A 21,420-nucleotide genomic window follows, 5' to 3' on the forward strand; every position below is an offset into this window, starting at 1 on the left:
TACATACATTGTAAGATAGACATGTGCAATGGATAGTAGGGAAGAAAACATGGCATGAAATAGTTCACATTTATGTTGTCTAACCAAACAGAGTAGCAGGACATAATTTCACATATATGATGGCTAATTAAACAGGATAGCATGACACAATTTCACATGTATGATGGCTAACTAAATAGGATAAAATGATATACTTCAAAATATGATGACTATGTAAACATGATGACATGATATAACTATACGATGTGTCTATTAAAGTGGTTGGCATGCCATAAATCACAAACATGATGTCGATGGAAACATGATGGCATGGCATAATTCACGGATAGAATGGCATAATTAAAAATATGATGACTATGTAAATAGGATGGGATGATATAACTATATTATGTCTTTAGAAAATGGGTTGGCATGCCATAATTCATATACATGTTGTCTATGTAAACATCATGGCATGATATAATTCAAATATATGATTTATATACTAAGCAAGTGAGCAGATGGCAATCACATATATGATTTGCCAACTAAGGAGATGGCATTAAGTATTGTGCATATGATGTAAAAACTAAGCATTGCAATACAACATATGCATGATATGAGTAATATAACCCTGCCAAGTTTGAGCATACACCTCAGGGGGATAATAGGACTGGTCATCTGCCTCTGAATCCTCCCCTAAAGAGCTATCTGTAACCAGCAACATATCTGCTTCAGTAGGTAGCATTGTCTGCTCTGAAGACCTTGTTTTCACTCCAAATTTCTCCATCACCAATTCAAATGGCTGATGCACAGGAAGAGCAGTTGAATATACAAACATTGTCGACAAATGCAACAAGAAATACAAAAAAACATGGCATGATATAATTCACATATATGACGCTTGGCTAAACAGCATGGCATTGCATAATTCACATATATAATGCCTTGCAACAAGATATCATTGCATAATTCACATATATAATGTCTTGCAACAAGATGTCATTGCATAATTCAAATATATGGTAATTAGACACTAAACATGTGGCATTCACACAAAGCATGTCTAAACTAAGCAAATGGCATAGCAATGCAAGATACCATATGCACGATATGGGCAACATAACCGTGCCAAGTTAGAGCATGCACCTCGGGGGTGGGGCGGGGGGATAGGACTATCATCTGTCTCTGAATCCTCCTCTGAGGACCTATCCATAACCAGCAAGACATGCGCTTCGTCAGATAGCATTTTCTATTCTGAAGACCTTGTTTCCACTCCAAATTTTTCCACGACCGTGCCGAATGGCTGATGCATAGGAAGAGTAATTGAATGTACTAAAATCATTGACAAATTTAACACATAATAAAAAATGATGGCATGATATAATTCACATATAATATGACTGGCTAACCAGGGTGGCATTGCAAAATTCACATATATGATGCCTGGCTAAACAAGATGGCATTGCATGATTCACATATACGATAAAGAAACTAAACATATGGCATTCACACAAAACATGTCTGAACTAAGAAGATGACATATTTGATGTATAAAGTAAGAAATGCAAGGCACAATATGCATGATATTACCAACATCAGCATGCCAAGTTAGAGCGAAGACCTCAGGGGGTAAAGAGGAGAGGTCTTCTCCTTCTGAATCCCCCTCAGAACAGTTATCTTCCTCTTGATTACAATCCGAAATCGGTGGTGGGGGGCTGCCTTTGTGCCCACCATGGAGCGACGTCTGCATGAATTTTTATTGCCATGCAAGGCTTGTCTCTTTTGCTCTACATGTTCAGTTCCATTGTGTACAATAACTGACATGCATATGATTAAAACATAATGAGATTATGTAAGGAGTGCATGCACAAATCCATAGTGATGGTAGCAAACTGTGGATAGACCCAATACCAATGATAGCAGGCAGAGAATAGCTTTAGTTAAAAATACAGATAATGGCTCCTTTAATGTTTGTTTGCACCCAACATGAAACTCATAGTAGTCACCCGAGATTAACCAGATAGTAGACAGATAGTACTGATTGCTGCCCCAATATGTACCCCACAACCATTTAAAAACTATAGTTTTAGCATTAGTTTGGACCTGACTCGGAGTCTAATAGGTGAACACGACGATAAAGTAGCATGTCATCATATTAAGTGATGCATAACATAAGCAAACACGGAAGAGTGCGACCTCTCTTGCGGACCCGTGTAGTCCGCAAGGTCATCTGCTCAGTTGATGATGGTAATGCAGTTGTCGTGGCTGCCGGCAGTGGGGAAGTAGATCTGAGGCGGTGAAAGACAGTCTAGAGAGCGGACCCTGCTATGGTGAACCCTTCTGTCGTTGGAGCAGCTAAGCTGGGGTGGAACACAACGCAGCAGGAGCAGGACAAACCACACAAGGTTTTCTTTGACACATATCTGTAACAGAAGTAATTGTGTAAGGGCTTGTTTGAATTTGAGGATTCTAACAATGCAGGGATAGGAAATAGACAAGAATAGGATAGGAATGCATGTGCAAAACAGTGAATTTAAAAACACAAGATTTCTGCCAATCTGGGTGTTTGGTTCACAAGAATTGGAAGATCACAAGATGCAAAGAAGCATGGTGAGATTAAGTCAAACCACAAGAAAATGTACGATTATAATGCTATTGTGCTACTATCTCTTAATCTGGTGCTTCATGAATAGGAATTTGAAAAGGAGGACAAGTGGAAATTAAAATTCCTATGGTTTTTCTTTCAAGGAGACACTAAAGGAACAAAACCTACAGTTTTCCTTTGCTCCATTCCTTTGGATCAAATGCATGAATAGTAGTACCATAGGAAACTTTCCAATTCCTATGTTTTTCCTTCACTTTTCCTTTCAAGCACTGGCGATTCTAGTAGGTAGGCTTGAGCAAGGAAAAGCCTACACTCAAAAAATGTTTTTGTGTTACTTCTACTACTTTGGACCCAGGCCACTGCCCTACTAGCCAACTCCCAGGCCCATCGACAAATGCACAGCTCGAACGCGCACAGATAAATAATGATGGCGTTTGAGAGAGTCCATCACTGATAGCTAAGTTGCCTGGTACCTCACTACTTGTCATATAGTAGGATAAAACAATCATATTTCACGTTACCACGTGTGCTTAGTGGACAATATATATAACATGTAGAGTAAAGAAGAGATGCAACAAGTGTACAACCTCTTTGGCGAAGCCATGTCGATCTCAGCGTGATTGGGTTGGTTAGTGAGGATGCTCTGGCTGACTTGGCTATCGGAGGAGGGGAAGAAGATCTTAGGCGTCTGGAGATGGAGCCTGGGGTACTGTTCCGCTGTGATGGAGGGTTTCGTCGTTGGAGCAGCTCTAGTGAGTTGTACAACACCGAGACTAAAGCAGGACAAGAGAGACAACGTTAACCTGAGTGGAATTCTAATAGCATCTCTAATAAATGACATAAAATACATAACCACAAAGTGCTAGATGTAAAATACATCAGCCACTCATCTTTGAACTTAACTGTTGAAACCGAATTTAACTGTCGAAACTGAATTTTGCTGTCGAAACTGAATTTTACTGTCGAAACTGAATGCACTAGTAGCAGAAAAGTAGTGGCATCAGCGCGTGCGAGAGCCGGGGCAGCTAGTCATGTAGCAGCATCAGGGTGAGGCTACACATCAGTCGACTGACTTTTTCATCTCTGGTCAGTCGATTTTCCATCCGTTGGATACGAAATCAAGGGCCTGCAGTTCATCTTCAACCTCCACTCCCCTGAGCCGCCAGCCACAACCGGCCAAACCGCCGCCACCCGCCACTCGCGGCCGGCGGTCCGCCGCCCTGCCCGGCCTGAAATCACTCCCCACCATCGGTCCACCGCTGCCCTGGCCATCCCTCTAGGCCCCCGCCCCCCCGTGCCGAGCTTTTTCTCCGGAGATCCCCACGCCACCACCCCACCACCGCCGGCGACCACGGCCCCACCCTGAACCCTAAGATAGATAGTGGGCTACCTCTCTGGCGATCCCCCCTCCCTGCTGCGGCTGGTTCTTCCTTAACTTCGGCGAGCCCCCCACCCCTTGAAAATCGACTGACCCAAAAGTCGATTTAGTCGACTGAAGTGTAGCCAAATCGGAGCAGTATCGCAAGCAAGAGCAAGAACAAGAGCAACAATGCAAGCAATAGCAAGAGCAAGAGCAATAGCAAGAGAAGACCAGGTAGGGGACCGAGAGCAAGAGCAGAGCAGCAGCGCGAGCGAGAGCTAAAGCAGCAACAACTCCTACTGATGTGGATGTCGCCGTGATACGTCTCCAACGTATCTATAATTTTTGATTGTTCCATGCTATATTATCTACTGTTTTGGACATTATTTGGTGTTATTATCCACTTTTATATTATTTTTGGGACTAACCTATTAACCGGAGGCCCAACCCAGAATTGCCGTTCTTTTTGCCTACTTTAGGGTTTTGAAGAAAAGGAATATCAAACGGAGTCCAAACGGAATGAAACCTTCAGGAACGTGATTTTTGGAACGAACAAGACCAAGGAGACTTGGACCCTACGTCAAGCAACCAACAGGGAGGTCACGAGGTAGGGGGGCGCGCCTACCCTCCCAGGCGCGCCCTCCACCCTTGTGGGCCCCCTGTTGCTCCACCGACGTACTCCTTCCTCCTATATATACCTACGAACCCCCAAACGATCAGATACGGAGCCAAAACCCTAATTCCACCGCCATAACTTTTTGTATCCACGAGATCCCATCTTGGGGCCTGTTCCGGAGCTCCACCGGAGGGGGCATCCATCACGGAGGGCTTCTATATCAACACAATAGCCTCTCCGATGAAGTGTGAGTAGTTTACCTCAGACCTTCGGGGTCCATAGTTGTTAGCTAGATGGCTTCTTCTCTCTTTTTGGATCTCAATACAATGTTCTCCCCCTCTCTTGTGGAGATCTATTCGATGTAATCTTCTTTTTGCGGTGTGTTTGTTGAGACCGATGAATTGTGGGTTTATGATCAAGATTATCTATGAGAAATATTTGAATCTTCTCTGAATTCTTTTATGTATGATTGGTTATCTTTGCAAGTCTCTTTGAATTATCAGTTTGGTTTGGCCTACTAGATTGATCTTTCTTGCAATGAGAGAAGTGCTTAGCTTTGGGTTCAATCTTGTGGTGTCCTTTCCCAGTGATAGTAGGGGCAACAAGGCACGTATTGTATTGTTGCCATCGAGGATAACAAGATGTTTTTTTATCATATTGCATGAATTTATCCCTCTACATCATGTCATCTTGCTTAAGGTGTTACTGTGTTTTTATGAACTTAATACTTTAGATGCATGCTGGATAGCGGTCGATGAGTGGAGTAATAGTAGTAGATGCAGGCAGGAGTCGCTCTACTTGTCTCAGACGTGATGCCTATATACATGATCATACCTAGATATTCTCATAACTATGCTCAATTCTGTCAATTGCTCAACAGTAATTCGTTCACCCACCGTAAAATACTTATGCTCTTGAGAGAAGCCACTAGTGAAACCTATGGCCTCCGGGTCTAGCTTCATCATATTAATCTTCCAATACTTAGTTATTTCCTTTGCTTTGTACTTTGCTTTTATTTTACTTTGCATCTTTATCACAAAAATACTAAAAATATTATTCTATCATATCTATCAGGTCTCACTCTCGTAAGTGACCGTGAAGGGATTGACAACCCCTTATCGTGTTGGTTGTGAGGAGTTATTTGTTTTGTGCAGGTACGAGGGACTCGTGCGTAGCCTCCTACTGGATTGATACCTTGGTTCTCAAAAACTGAGGGAAATACTTACGCTACTTTGCTGCATCATCCTTTCCTCTTCAAGGAAATCCAACGCAGTGCTCAATAGGTAGCAAGAAGATTTCTGGCGCCATTGCCGGGGAGGTTCGCGCAAGTCAAGTCAAGATCTGACTCCCAACCATGAGCCATTTCTGGCGCCGTTGCTGGGGAGTCTACGCAAAAGTCAACATACCAAGTACCCATCACATACCCTTATCTCCCGCATTACATTATTTGCCATTTGCCTCTCTTTTTCCTCTCCCCCACTTCACCCTTGCCGTTTTATTCGCCCTCCCTATATCCTCCCTCTCTTTTCTGTTCGCCCGCTTTTCCCTCGCCATGTCGGAACCAAAAAGAATTGGGGGTTCTCTCCCAAGTTCTAGGTCTTTAGACAATCTTGCTATCTTATCTAAACTCATAAATCGGAATGCTATGGAAAAACTTGCCGGAGTTATCAATGAGAACCTTAGTAATTTTGATCAAGATGATTCGGGAATTTTTCGTTATTCACTCGATGAATCTTTGAAAGATGCTTGGGATAGGCTGTTAAGGATCCGGGCTAGCTATGTACCCCAATATGAAATTGAGGTTTACTTAAAAAGCTTTTATGTTGTGCTGCCCGCTTCGATCAAACAAGTTTTAGATTCTATTTTCGAGGAGGGTTTTCTTGCCCATAGATACCTATGAGAGGATGAAAACTATATTTGGGCACCCCATTAACGAGAAAGCTGAAATCACATCTCTTTTGCTATCTTACCAAAACGAATCTATTAAAGAGATAAAAGCTAGCCTAGATGCCAATTTCCGCAACATTCTTAATCTTTCTTCTACCATTAATGGACATGTACTTTGTCAAAATAGAAAGATTAATTCCATAGATAACAAGTTTGCTCTCTTTTTCCCTAAAACCAAAGATGGCAATACCTAGATCTATCCTTGCTTTTTATGCCTAGCTAGGGGCGTTAAACGATAGCGCTTGTTGGGAGGAAACCCAATTTTATTTTTATTCCTTGATTTTTGCTCCTGTTTAGTAATACATAATTTATCTAGCCTCTGTTTTGGTTGTGTTTTTTGTGTTTAATTAGTGTTTGTGCCAAGTAGAACCGTTGGGAAGACTTTGGGAAAGTCTTAATATCTTGCTGTAAAAAACAGAATCTTTAGCGCTCACTAGAACTGCTGCCATTTTTATTTGGAAAGTGCTATTTAGTTAATTATTTTTGCAGATGATTAATAGATAAATTCCTCACGTCTAGAAATTTATTTTAGAATTTTTGGTGTTCCATATTTTGCGCTAGCTACAGATTACTACAGACTGTTCTGTTTTTGACAGATTCTGTTTTTCGTGTGTTGTTTGCTTATTTTGATGAATCTATGGCTCGTAAAATAGTTTATAAACCATAGAGAAGTTGGAATACAGTAGGTTTAACACCAATATAAATAAATAATGAGTTCATTACAGTACGTTGAAGTGGTCTTTTGTTTTCTTTCGCTAACGGAGCTCACGAGATTTTCTACTTTAAGTTTTGTGTTGTGAAGTTTTCAAGTTTTGGGTAAAGATTTGATGGATTATGGAAAAAGGAGTGGAAAGAGCCTAAGCTTGGGGATTACCATCGAACCCCCAAGATAATCTAAGGACACATAAAAGCCAAAGCTTGGGGGTGCCCCGGAAAGCATTCCCTCTTTCGTTTACTTCTATCGGTAAATTTACTTGGAGCTATATTTTATTCACCACATGATATATGTTTTGCTTGGAGCGTCTTGTATGATTCGAGTCTTTGCTTTTTAGTTTACCACAATCATCCTTGCTGTACAAAACTTTTGAGAGAGCCATACATGATTTGGAATTTTTTAGAATACTCTATGTGCTTCGCTTATATCATTTGAGTTATATAGTTTTGCTCTAGTACTTCACTTATATTTTTTAGAGCGTGGTGGTGGAATTGTTTTATAGGAACTATTGATCTCTCATGCTTCACTTAGATTATTTGGAGAGTCTTAAATAGCATGGTAATTTTCTTAAATAATCCTAATATGCTTGGTATTCAAGAATAGTAAAAACTTTCTTATGAGTGTGTTGAATGCTATGAGAAGTTTGATGCTTGATAATTGTTTTGAGATATGAAGATGGTGATATTAAAGTTGTGCTAGTTGAGTAGTTCTGAATTTGAGAAATATTTGTGTTAAAATTTGTGATTCCCGTAGCGTGCACGTATGGTGAACCGTTATGTGATGAAGTCGGAGCATGATTTATTTTTTGATTATCTTCCTTATGAGTGGCGGTCGGGGACGAGTGATGGTCTTTTCCTACCAATCTATCCCCTAGGAGCATGCACGTAATACTTTGCTTTGATAACTTGTAGATTTTTGCAATAAGTGTATGAGTTCTTTATGACTAATGTTGAGTCCATGGATTATACGCACTTTTCTTCCTTCCACCATTGCTACCCTCTCTAATACCGCACACTTTTCGCCGGTATCATACACCCACCATATACCTTCCTCAAAACAGCCACCATACCTACTATTATGGCATTTCCATAGCCATTCCGAGATATATTGCCATGCAACTTTCCACCGTTCCATTTATTATGACATACTCCATCATTGTCATATTGCATAGCATGATCATGTAGTTGACATCGTATTTGTGGCAAAACCACCATTCATAATTTTTTCATACATGTCACTCTTGATTCATTGCATATCCCGGTACACCACCGGAGGCATTCATATAGAGTCATATTTTGTTCTAAGTATCGAGCTGTAATTGCTGAGTTGTAAGAAAATAAAAGTGTGATGATCATCATTATTAGAGCATTGTCCCAGTGAGGAAAGGATGATGGAGACTATGATTCCCCCACAAGTCGGGATGAGACTCCAGATGAAAAATAAAATAAAAAAGAAAAGAGGCCGTAAAAAAAGAGAGAAAAGGCCCAAATAAAAAATGAGAGAAAAAGAGAGAAGGGACAATATTATTATCCTTTACCACACTTGTGCTTCAAAGTAGCACCATGATATTCATGATAGAGAGTCTCTCATTTTGTCACTTTCATATACTAGTGGGATTTTTTCATTATAGAACTTGGCTTGCATATTCCAACGATGGGCTTCCTCAAAATGCCCTAGGTCTTCATGAGCAAGCAAGTTGGATGCACACCCACTTAGTTTCTTTTGTTGAGCTTTCATATACTTATAGCTCTAGTGCATCCGTTGCATGGCAATCCCTACTCACTCACATTGATATCTATTGATGGGCATCTCCATAGCCCGTTGATACGCCTAGTTGATGTGAGACTATCTTCTCCCTTTGTTGTCTTCTCCACAACCACCATTCTATTCCACATATAGTGCTATGTCCATGGCTCACGCTCATGTATTGCATGAAGATTGAAACAGTTTGAGAATGTCAAAAGTATGAAACAATTGCTTGGCTTGTCATCGGGGTTGTGCATGATTTAAATACTTTGTGTGGTGAAGATAGAGCATAACCAGACTATATGATTTTGTAGGGATAACTTTCTTTGTCCATGTTATTTTGAGAAGACACGATTGCTTTGTTAGTATGCTTGAAGTATTATTATTTTTATTTCAATATTAAACTTTTATATTGAATCTTTCGAATCTGAATATTCATACCACACTTAAGAAGAATTACATTAAAATTATGCCAAGTAGCACTTCACATCATAAATTATCTTTTTTATCATTTACCTACTTGAGGACGAGCAGGAATTAAGCTTGGGGATGCTTGATACGTCTCCAACGTATCTATAATTTTTGATTGTTCCATGCTATATTATCTACTATTTTGGACATTATTGGGCTTTATTATCCACTTTTATATTATTTTTGGGACTAACGTATTAACCGGAGGCCCAGCCCAGAATTGCTGTTTTTGCCTATTTTAGGGTTTCGAAGAGAAGGAATATCAAACAGAGTCCAAACGGAATGAAACCTTCGGGAACGTGATTTTTGGAATGAACAAGATCCAGGAGACTTGGACCCTACGTCAAGCAACCAACAGGGAAGCCACGAGGTAGGGGGGCGCGCCTACCCCCCAGGTGCGCCCTCCACCCTCATGGGCCCCCTATTGCTCCACCGACGTACTCCTTCCTCCTATATATACCTACGTACCCCCAAACGATCATATACGGAGCCAAAACCCTAATTCCACTGCCATAACTTTCTGTATCCACGAGATCTCATCTTGGGGCCTGTTCCGGAGCTCCGCCAGAGGGGGCATCCATCACGGAGGGCTTCTACATCAACACCATAGCCTCTCCGATGAAGTGTGAGTAGTTTACCTCAGACCTTCGGGGTCCATAGTTATTAGCTAGATGGCTTCTTCTCTCTTTTTGGATCTCAATACAATGTTCCCCCCCTCTCTTGTGGAGATCTATTCGATGTAATCTTCTTTTTGCGGTGGGTTTATTATCAAGATTATCTATGAGCAATATTTGAATCTTCTCTGAATTCTTTTATGTATGATTGGTTATCTTTGCAAGTCTCTTCGAATTATCAGTTTGGTTTGGCCTACTAGATTGATCTTTCTTGCAATGGGAGAAGTGCTTAGCTTTGGGTTCAATCTTGCGGTGTCCTTTCAAAGTGACAGTAGGGGCAGCAAGGCACGTATTGTATTGTTGCCATCGAGGATAACAAGATGGGGTTTATATCATATTGCATGAATTTATCCCTCTACATCATGTCATATTGCTTAAGGCGTTACTGTGTTTTTATGAACTTAATATTTTAGACTCATGCTGCATAGCGGTCGATGAGTGGAGTAATAGTAGTAGATGCAGGCAGGAGTCGGTCTACTTGTCTCGGACGTGATGCCTATATACATGATCATACCTAGATATTCTTATACTATGCTCAATTCTGTCAATTGCTCAACAGTAATTCGTTCACCCACCGTAAAATACTTATGCTCTTGAGAGAAGCCACTAGTGAAACCTATGGCCCCTGGGTCTATCTTCATCATATTAATCTTCCAATACTTAGTTATTTCCTTTGCTTTTCCTTTGCTTTTATTTTACTTTGCATCTTGATCAAAAAATACCAAAAATATTATTCTATCATATCTATCAGATCTCACTCTTGTAAGTGACCGTGAAGGGATTGACAACCCCTTATCTCGTTGGTTGCGAGGAGTTATTTGTTTTGTGCAGGTACGAGTGACTCGCGCGTAGCCTCCTACTGGATTGATACCTTGGTTCTCAAAAACCGAGGGAAATACTTACGCTACTTTGCTGCATCATCCTTTCCTCTTCAAGGAAATCCAACGCAGTGCTCAAGACGTAGCATGCCGCTGAGGGAGCGATGCCATGGAGGAAGTGGCCGGCGACGCCGCGTGGATGGAGCCGCCCCATGTCGGCGTGGGACCGAGCACCGGCAGCGCCATGCTATCGAATCAAGAAGAAAATGCGGCGATTAGTGTACAACCTCTTTGTTGGCACCGATTAGGCCTCATATTCATCTGGGGAAACAATGATGATGCTGCTCTTCCGGTGGTGCAGGTGAAGACGGCGGTGTGGGAATGGAGTTGGCGTGAAAGACGAGGGGAATGTCGGGGCAGCTCCTTGGAGGTGGAGGATGGTGTGGCTGAACTGGCAGGATGACGAGATCGACGACGGATCCTCATCCGTTACGGTGGATGAGGGACGTCGAGGTTTTGTTGTGGACGACATCATCGGGGAAGAGGCTCCGGCTGAGTGGCGGACGGAGGAGGGTGTGGGGCTTCGCGGGTTTTCGCTGCCTCGGTGTACGAATGGGTGGGCGGATGGGATGGGAGTGGGGAACCATGGCTTAGGGACACTCTTGTCCAAAATGTGGGGTAAGTTACGAAAGTACCCCCACCGATTTGAGCTAGGCGGTTCTTTCGGTTCAGGGGTATCACGGGCATTTCGTGTGCCGAGATTTCGCAGGAGGTGGGAATTTTCGCGCGCGTTGTAATTTTGGGATAGCAAGGCGCGTGTTGAGATGGAGGGAGTTTTCAGAGCACAACGAGACAAAGATATATCTTAAGTATTTGGGGTAACAAGGCGCAGGATGGAGAGGCGGGAGTTTCGCAACATGATAGATAGAGATGCTAGCTTGAAATTTCAGCATAACAAAGCGCAACTTGAAATTTCGGGAGAACAAGCTTAACGTGTACCCAAAAAAAGACAATTCGCACCTCATCACTAGAGAGAGCCATGTCCCATTTTACTATATTACTAGAAATGCATTCAAATACAACAAAAAAACTAAAAAAACTGGCACAACAAACATAACATGTACAGTACCAAAATAATTTGCACTTCCCTCAACAATAAAAAAACAATGTGTGTTGTCTAGAATATGGACTAAATTTGAGTACATTTTCCCTGTTTGAATGGGATTGTACTCGAGTTAGTTATACAACCATCTAAATATTATCTTCACAACATATGACATGAATATAGGAAAAGTAAATTCCTATATAAATATGAACTATATGTACATACGATCTCAAATTCAAATATACGTATCCATTTTATGTTGAATTCAAATTATAATACATGTATGATCTAGCTAGATGTTCGGAATCTAAACCATGTATGATACTACGTACAATGTGTTTAACATGCACAACACACACACAAACACCATTTAGACTAGTAAGGTACACGTGCATTGCACGCATGAGATTTCGCAACCAAATTATGAATAAATACCACATTATAGCATGTAAGCTTTGAGTCATATATGCACGATGTAGATGTTCGTTTAATTCTTATAGTTCATTTCATTCAAAATCATCTAGTTTTTATAAGAACGCTAATATATTTTAAGATTCATAGAATTGTGCGTTGTAAACCATAAAGTAAAAACAAATAATGGCAAATCATGTAGAAAAACATTTGGGAAATTCTGATACGGAAGATTCTAGAAAAAAGAAGTGCTTGTGTTTTGAGGTTTGTGCATTATGCTTAAGTCCAACCATGGACTCTTCTAGATTGTACATGTGGCAAAATATGGTGGAATCTAGATAATATCCAACAGCCAATAGTGCTGAAATTTGCCATCTCTGCACCATCTGATTGACTTCATCCAACGACCATCTTTCAAAGTTAAAGTTATCCACACACTATATAAAAAATATAAAATATAATATATAGGGGTATAGATATAGATATGTGATGCGAAAGCCACCCATCATCTCCAGTTAGAATAGTGTGTCCATGCACGGACGCAATGTGGCCAAACGATGTCTGCCATCGATATCTCAAATTCAAATCAATCTGACCTTGTTCAATGTCTATACAGTACAACATGCTCATTTCCAAACCACACCGCGCATATCTCAGTTATATTCATGCATGCGTGGGTTTCAAACATCATGATCTCTTATTCAAATATTTGAATTCAACTTTACATTGATTATGACCTCACATAGTCTTTTACACCCACACAGTCGTCTTCTCTTTATAATTGTACCACTAACTTTCTCTCGTGCATGCATGCACACACACTACCAGTCGACATTATCCATCGCACACATGCAATCTTTTTCTTCAGGTTGGTCTCCCATGCATGTACACACACCTCCCCCTCTCCATCATATAGGACATTCTTTAACTCTCATGTGCATGCGCAACGATCGATGTTCCTCTATGTGTGTGTATATATAGCTAGGTCTTTCCCAGTTTTCCACACAAACCGATTAATCTATATATCTAGTGAGGTCTTACCCTCTGTCCCACGTCCACATCGATCAATCTATACCTCTCTATATAGGATTACATAGCTAATATACCCACATTATTTATATATCCAACGTCCCCCTCTCATCATCCATGCCTTCTGCTTCATCTCTCAGATGCGCGCACAGTGGTGAAGACAGGGGGCAGCAAGGGCCCTGCCCTCCCTAACATCACTATATATCGAGACTAATATGAATGTGATCATTAGACAATTGCTGGTAAAATTGTTTAAGTTGATGAATTGGCCCTCCTCGTAAAGGATTAGCAATGCTTGGCCCCCTAGCTCATTTATTTTTCATGGCTCCGCCACAGCGCACAACAGCGCACGTTTTCGCCCCCTCTCTTTAAATATCGATCTCGCGCTTGTGCACTCCTTCATAGTCTCCCTCCACTTGGCCCCTCGCACCATCTTCTAGCCCCCACCAGATTTTGCCACATGTACAATCTAGCAGACTCCATGGTTGAACTTAAGCATAATGCACAAACCTCAAAACACAAGTGCTTCTCCTTTGTTCTAGAATCTTCTGTATCATAACTGTCATGGAAACGTCACGACAAATGTCCTAGTGTGAGGACTTAGTCATGGAGCCATCGCGTTGAGGTTAGCTTAAAGGGGTTAAACAGGGAAAAGGACACGGGAGTTTATACTGGTTCGGCCCCTTACGATGAAGGTAAAAGCCTAGTCCAGTATGTAGTTGGTATTTCTACGGTTTCGATGAATGGGGAGCGAATACGCTTGACCTGGCTCTCGATCTCTTGTTTTGTGTCCCTAAACTATCGTCGGGTCGTCCCTTTATATATAGTGGCTGACGCCCGGTGGTTTACAGAGTCCCGGCCAGCTCATAAACGTGTCCGGATCGGTTTCTACCCTTTCTTATCTTACAACACAAGTTATGCATCTTATGGCGGTTTATATCTATGGGTCATAATCCTCCTTTGGGCCTTGGGCCCTCTTGTTAACTCTCCTTCGTAAAGTGCCATACTCCTTGTCCTCGTGGTCTATGACAGGAACAACTCACTATGAGTATAATCCGGCCCCTCCTGGGCGGTTTATACTCAATAGTTATATCCCCAACATTAGGCCCCAGATTGATTTGAACCTGTTCATGTCAATCTTCATGACATAGAAAAATTCCTTCTTCAATATCTTCACAAAAAATCTTTGTAAACCGCCATGACGTCATCTTTCAAGACCATGATAATCCGTCATGATGTCATCCGTCATTAACTTTACACAGAACCCAAATCTTTTAATGTATCTCCTTTAACGAACCTCCAAAAATCGAGGCGTCTGCATATGTACAGATCCGTCTTTTTGACCTCCTCGATTCTTGCGCCCGCCACTTATCCATTCACCTTATAAATAGGGCCATGGGTCATTTTCATTTTTCCCCTCATGACTCTTCGTCCCATCATCTTCCTCGCATCGCCCCAGTGCTTCGACTCTGCCGCCGCCGTCGGACTTCGCCTCTGCTTCGACCTTGGCTGCTGCATTACCCTGAACGCACCAGAAACTCGCGTCGCCTCTCCGCTGTTCCCTCAGCACTAATAAACTTTCCTTTCCTCCATCGTAGATCTGCCTTTTGGGTTTGAGCATTCCTCGGTGTTTATCGGTGTTCATCACTGCGCGGTGGCTCTTTGATTCAAACGTCGATATTCAACCTGTATAGTGATGGCCATAGTCCTTCTTTTTCATCAATGCATCTCATTTTAAGTAGAAACTCCAATCTGAACCTTTACCGACTGCTTCAGTAACCATATTTAGGTCTGAATAAAGTTTCATTTTCTGACCCGTGGTAGATCCAAAATTATAGTGCCAACTTGTGAAACTTGTTTTTCCATCACTTAGCTATTTCAGATCTGTACCTTCAATATCAATATAGGCGGTTTAACTTTAGAAAATGATATCCCGCCAGATACCATTAGTCCCTTCTTTAAACCGCCAATCGCCTATCATTGTACTTCTGATAACACCAATACCCGGTTTAATAATTTTGCATGCTTTAACACCTTCCATCTCTTAATCTGCAACACTTTATGCTTGTCAACCATGAATCTTAAACGGGCACAAACCTTCTTCAGGTTGTCAAAGAAATGGCCACGTCTTTTTATGCTTGCAACCGGGTTCCGTCACAGATTATGGAAGAAGATATGAACAGATGTATTGCAACTGGCACTTTACCCAAACAGGGTGCAACCCATTGGAGAGCCCCCGGTCCAGAAAATCCTCCTATGCCCAAGGATGGCGAAGTAGTTGTGTTTGTTGATCATCTGAGCCGCGGTTTTAAACCTACCGGATCAAAAAATTTCTGTGATGTGCTTGCTAGCTTCCAACTCCACCCTCAAGACATTGGACCTAACTCTGTGTCCAATATTTGTAATTTTCAAGTGTTTTGCGAGGCTTATCTGCAAGAAGAACCCACCGTTGAATTGTTCAAAGACTTCTTCTATTTAAACCGCTGTACTGAATTCACAGATGGGCCCAATACTGAACTGGGCGGAGTGTCAATCCAGAAAAGAAACGAAAAGCATCACAGCCACCCCAAGGATTGGAACCGGACTTGGTTCTATTGCAAAGATACGTCTCCAGATGATGAGAATCCTCTGCCGGGTTATCGTGCTCACCGTCTTACCAATACACATCCATTTCCCCAAAGGCTGACTTGAAAAGAATGTGTGACGCCCAGATAATCAAGCTATAGTAACCTCTGCTAATGATGCCACGTCACCTCAATTACTGTTGCTAATCTCGCGTTAGTTCGAAGATGATTCAAATTAAAATTCAAAATCAAGTCAAACGGTAAAAGTTTTGAAACATTAAAAATAAAATGTTCATCATGTGGCAAATAATCCCTAACTAGTTTTGGTGGTGGAACCAACCTTTTCCATAGTGTTTAAATGCCCCTAAACTAATTAAAAATTGTGGCTAAAATAATAATTTAATTGCTTTTGAGAATATAAAAATATTAAACTAAATTATTTTGGGTCCCAACTAGGTTTGGCAGTGGCCTATTTTGAAGGCACTAATTTAGGTGCTAACTTGTATTTTAAAGAAACTAAACTAACAAAAACTAAAATAAAAAAAATAGAAAAGAAAAGAAAAGAAAAAGAAACAAAGCCCCCCCCTGCTAGGCTGTGGCCCAGCTGGCCACCAGGCCACCACCGGCCCAGCCTCCCCCTACTAATCCCCACCCCGGTTGAACCCTAGCGGTTCAACCCCCCACTACCTAGAGCCCGCTACCCCCACTCCACCCACGACCCCCACTCTCTCGTCCTCCTCTGCCCCCGATCTGGATCGGGAGGATCGATCCCGTCGCCTCCCGTGGGTTTCGTCGCCGACGCCACGCCCCGCCGTTCACCGCAACGTCGCCGCCCGGAGCCCCACCTTGTCGGCATGCCCACGCCCGAGGAACCTACGCCCACCGCCATTGCATGATGCCGCCAGGAGCTACCTCGCCGTCGAAGTCACCGCCCCGTCGCACGCCGTCCTCTCCGTCGCCGGTGCCGCCTTGCCGGAAGTCCCCGAGCCCGCTGCCTTAGTCCCTGTGCCCCGCCGTGAGCATCGCACCTCCCCCTCTCCTCCTTCCCCGCGCACGCGCTTGCCCCCGTGCCGCGCACCGCGCGCATGACGCCGCGTCTGGCCGCGCTCACCGCCGCTACTCGCTCGAGCGCCCGCACTAGACCTCGCCACGACCACGCCCCTCCCTCCGTCCTCCCACGCGTGCTGCCGCCGCAGCCGTCTATGCTCGCCCACGCTCCGGCTCCCTCCGCCTCCCGGCAGCGTCGCTCCACCGCACCCGCCCACGCACCGCTAGCCGCCCGCGCCCCCTTCTGCTACATGTGGCTGCACCGGCGCTGCCGCGCCGCCCCCCTCTTCTTGCCGCTGCTGGGGCCGCTTCTGCTGGCCCCGCGCGCCGCTGGTGGTGCTCTGCTGCCCTCCGGCCGGCGTCCCCCCTCCAGCGACCGCCCGACCTCGCCGGCCTCGTTCGCCGTGGCGCCCCTGGACGTGCGTCCGATCGGTCGCGCCCGAAACCCGTCGCCCGCACCCGCTATGGCCATGGGCCATTGACACGTGGGGCCCACCCCTGTTAGATAATGTAAACAAAAAAGATTAATATATATATAAATAAATAATAAATAAAATAACAATTAATTAATTAATTAATTAAAGATTTAATTAACTTAATTAATTTTGATTACTTAAACTAATTAATTAACTAAACTAATTAAACTGTTAGTTAATTAACTAATTAGTCAATGACAGTAGGACCCACCCCTAACTAATCCTGATTAGGTTAATTAAGTGTTTAATTAAAATGGGTCACCGACAGGTGGGACCCACTTGTCAGTTTGACCAGGTCAACTGCTGACGTCACGATGACATCAGCAGACACTATTATGGATAATGTTGTTTAAAATAATTTAATAAATCCTAAAAATGATTTAAATCTTTTAAAATTAATATAAATTAAACCATAGCTCGGATGGGAAAACTTTGTACATGAAAGTTGCTCAGAACGACGAGACAAATCCGGATACGCAGCCCGTTCGTCTGCCACACATGCCTAGCATAGTGAACACGCAACTTTCCTCTCCGATTCATCTGTCCGAAAACGCGAAACACCGGGGATTCTTTCCTGGATGTTTCCCCCCTTCGCCGGTATCACTTACTACCGCGTTAGGGCATACCTAGCACTGCGTATTGCCTCATTATGCCTTGTGATGCTTTGTGTGCTCCGTATTTACTATTTCTTCCCCCTGTTCTTCTCCGGTAGACCCTGAGACTGGCGCTGATGCCACTGAGTACGGCTACATCACCGACGACCCTTCTTGCCAGAGCAACCAGGCAAGCCCCCCCCTTGATCACCGGATATCGCCTACTCTTCTCTATACTGCTTGCATTAGAGTAGTGTAGCATGTTACTGCTTTCCGTTAATCCCATCCTGATGCATAGCCTGTAACTATTACTACAACTGTTGATACCTTACCTGCAATCCTACATGCCTAGTGTAGGTTGCTAGTACTTCATCAGTGGCCCTACATTCTTGTCCGTCTGGCATGCTATACTATCAGGCCATGATCACTCGGGAGATGATCACAGATATATACATACATATATACATACTATACAGATGGTGACTAAAGTCGGGCCAACTCGTTGAGTACCCGCTGTTGACAACTGATTTTGGCAATATACAGAGTGAAAGGGTTTTCAGCATGAGAAAGTTTCGTATCGTCGAGTGGAACAACTTTGATGTTTAGGCTATCGCCATTCGACCTCATCTCAGTGGCCGAAGCTATACTCCGAGTGACAAAATTTAATGTTCTGAGTGCTTTTCGGCCGATTACGCCCTCAATATGAACTCAGATGAAAGAGTGCTCTAAAGGAATTGTCTTCGTCTCGTCAAGACAATTGATTCTCATATATAAATCATCTCAATCCGAGTTCATATGCAAAAGTTATAGTCAATACGGTCTGGACAGGCCAGAGACCAAAATATTACGCTTGACATCAGACACATGTTGATGAGTGTCTGATGCAATGCGTGAGCAATTCAGCCCTCAAGACGGCCTTTAATTGAAAAAACTTCAACACGAGAAAGTTTCGTCTCGTCGAGCCGATCGATTTTCATATATAATTCGTCTCAATCCGAGGTCGTATGAGACTTGGAGAGACAAATCAAGATCAGGCTATATTTTTGGTCGAGTGAAAAACTTACCATCCGAGTGAAAACTCACCGGTCGAGTGAAAACCTACCGATCGAGTAAAAGGTCGAGTGAAAACCTACCGATCGAGTAAAAGGTCAAGTGAAAACCTACCGATCGAGTAAAAGGTCGAGTGAAAACCTACCGATCGAGTAAAAGGTCGAAAGCCTACCGACGAGTAAAAGGTCGAGTGAAAACCTACCGATCGAGTAAAAAGTCGAGTGAAAACCTACCGATCGAGTAAAAGGTCGATTGAGTAAAAGGTCGAGTGAAAATTGGTCGATCAAGTAAAAGATTGTCTTCCGACTGAAAATGTGGTCATCATCCGAGTGAAAGATTGTCTTCCGAGTGAAAATATAGTCATCCGAGTGAAAAGGTCCAGTCGAGTGAAAGACTCTAATATCCGAGTGGATGAGCTCAAATCCGAGTGAAACTGAACATGTGCCCAAAAGTTTATCAAGATAATCTCGGATGAAGAAGTGTTCAATACAGAAGTTGTGTGTATCATCAAGACGGTAAACTTTGGTTTTGGAGTCATCGTCATCAGAGATAGTATATGACCTGCAAATTCACTACAACACTCGGATAATTCAGTCTACCGCAAGACCGAGTCCGACTGGAAGGTAAAAACGACCTCGAAAAGTATTCAAGATGGCTTTATTTGAAAAAGTGGTCAACATGAGAGTTGTTCGTATCGTCGAGGCGCACAAGTTTGATGTTTGGGCCATCTTGATCGGAGGTCATATGGAGGCTCGGCGGCCTGCACAAGGAGGAAGACAGAAGTTGGGCCAGATTCAGACTGAATCCGAGTTGGAATAGAACTAGGACTCTAGGACGCGAATTGATGTAATTTTTCTTGTAAGGAAAGCCTAGATGAATCCTTTACTTGTACGGGAAGTCCAGCCGCCTCTTATATATGTTGGGGGTGACGGCCGATTGAAGAACACACAATCGAACAAATCAATATACTACTTTTTCCTGTCTACTTTTTATCTCTCCACCATTTTTCTCTCTCGTTCTTCGCTGTTCTTCGTGTTTGAGAGCTGCGAATCCCGAGGCTCTAGGGGCGAGCGAATCGACCTAGGGCAGCCCATAGCCGCCGCAATCCCTGACGGGGTCCCTCCCGGGTGCGCGGGGTTTCGGGTCTGCAAAAGCACCCGCCGACTGTCTTGCGTATCGCGCTGTTGGTCGGGTCTCCTTCGACGTGAGCTGCGGTGCATCACCCCCGGCGTCGAGGGTACACGTGACGTGTTCGTGTGTCAACACACTTTTTGGCGACTCCGCTGGGGAAGAGGATCAATCATCATCATCCACCATGTCCGATCTTCCCAAGCCATCCGAGGTAGACGCCGATAACATCATTAAGCCCAGTCTTGATGAGATATCGGCTGATCATCGCCAAGTCTATGAGGAGTACAAGAAGGCGCGCTGAAGAGAAGGATTTGCAGGAGTTCCTTGCAAAGTTCAAGAAGGATCGCCAAGGCAACATCACTCCGATTGAAGAAATCAAGTTCCCTCCTCTTCAAGCCGAGCAGGTTAAACCTTCTGTGAGTACTACCTTTTCTCCTGAGCAGTGGGCTGAGATTGAAAGTCGTATTGCTGATGGTAACAATCTAGTCTATCAAACTTTCATAGAAAATACTAATGCTCAGAAGAATACATCTCAATCGACTAGTGGTAATGATGGTGTAGCTGCTAGTGTGCAAAACCCTAATCAGGCTTTACCTATTGCATCGGCGCCTCCCGTGCCGATGGCTTATTATCCTACCCAAACAAATCAGATTGTGGCTGCACCCATTAATCCTATTATGAGCATGCCAGGTTCGGTGGCAACGCCGAACCCAACCTTACCTACAGCTACAACCACTCGACCACTAGCAAATTATGGGTCGACATACCTGCCACAATTCCTACCTACAGCTAGTAATCATACTCCTCCTATGCCACTGCCACAAGCTTCATCGTCCAGTATGGATGATGGTCTAGCTAATCTTAGAGAGGAGATGGCTAAGATGCTTCGAGAGAATTTTGGGGTTGAGTTACCTCGGAATCGGATTTACCAAAAGCCGTACCCCGAGTACTTTGATGCCATCCAGTGCCCTCCAGGATATAAAATTCCAGATTTTGTTAAGTTCAATGGAGAGGGCACAAAAACCACATGGGAGCATGTTAGTCAATACTTAGCACAATTAGGTGAAGCAGGTTCACTAA

Source organism: Triticum aestivum, chromosome 1A, assembly GCF_018294505.1.
Source record: "Triticum aestivum cultivar Chinese Spring chromosome 1A, IWGSC CS RefSeq v2.1, whole genome shotgun sequence".
Lineage (NCBI taxonomy): Eukaryota > Viridiplantae > Streptophyta > Magnoliopsida > Poales > Poaceae > Triticum > Triticum aestivum.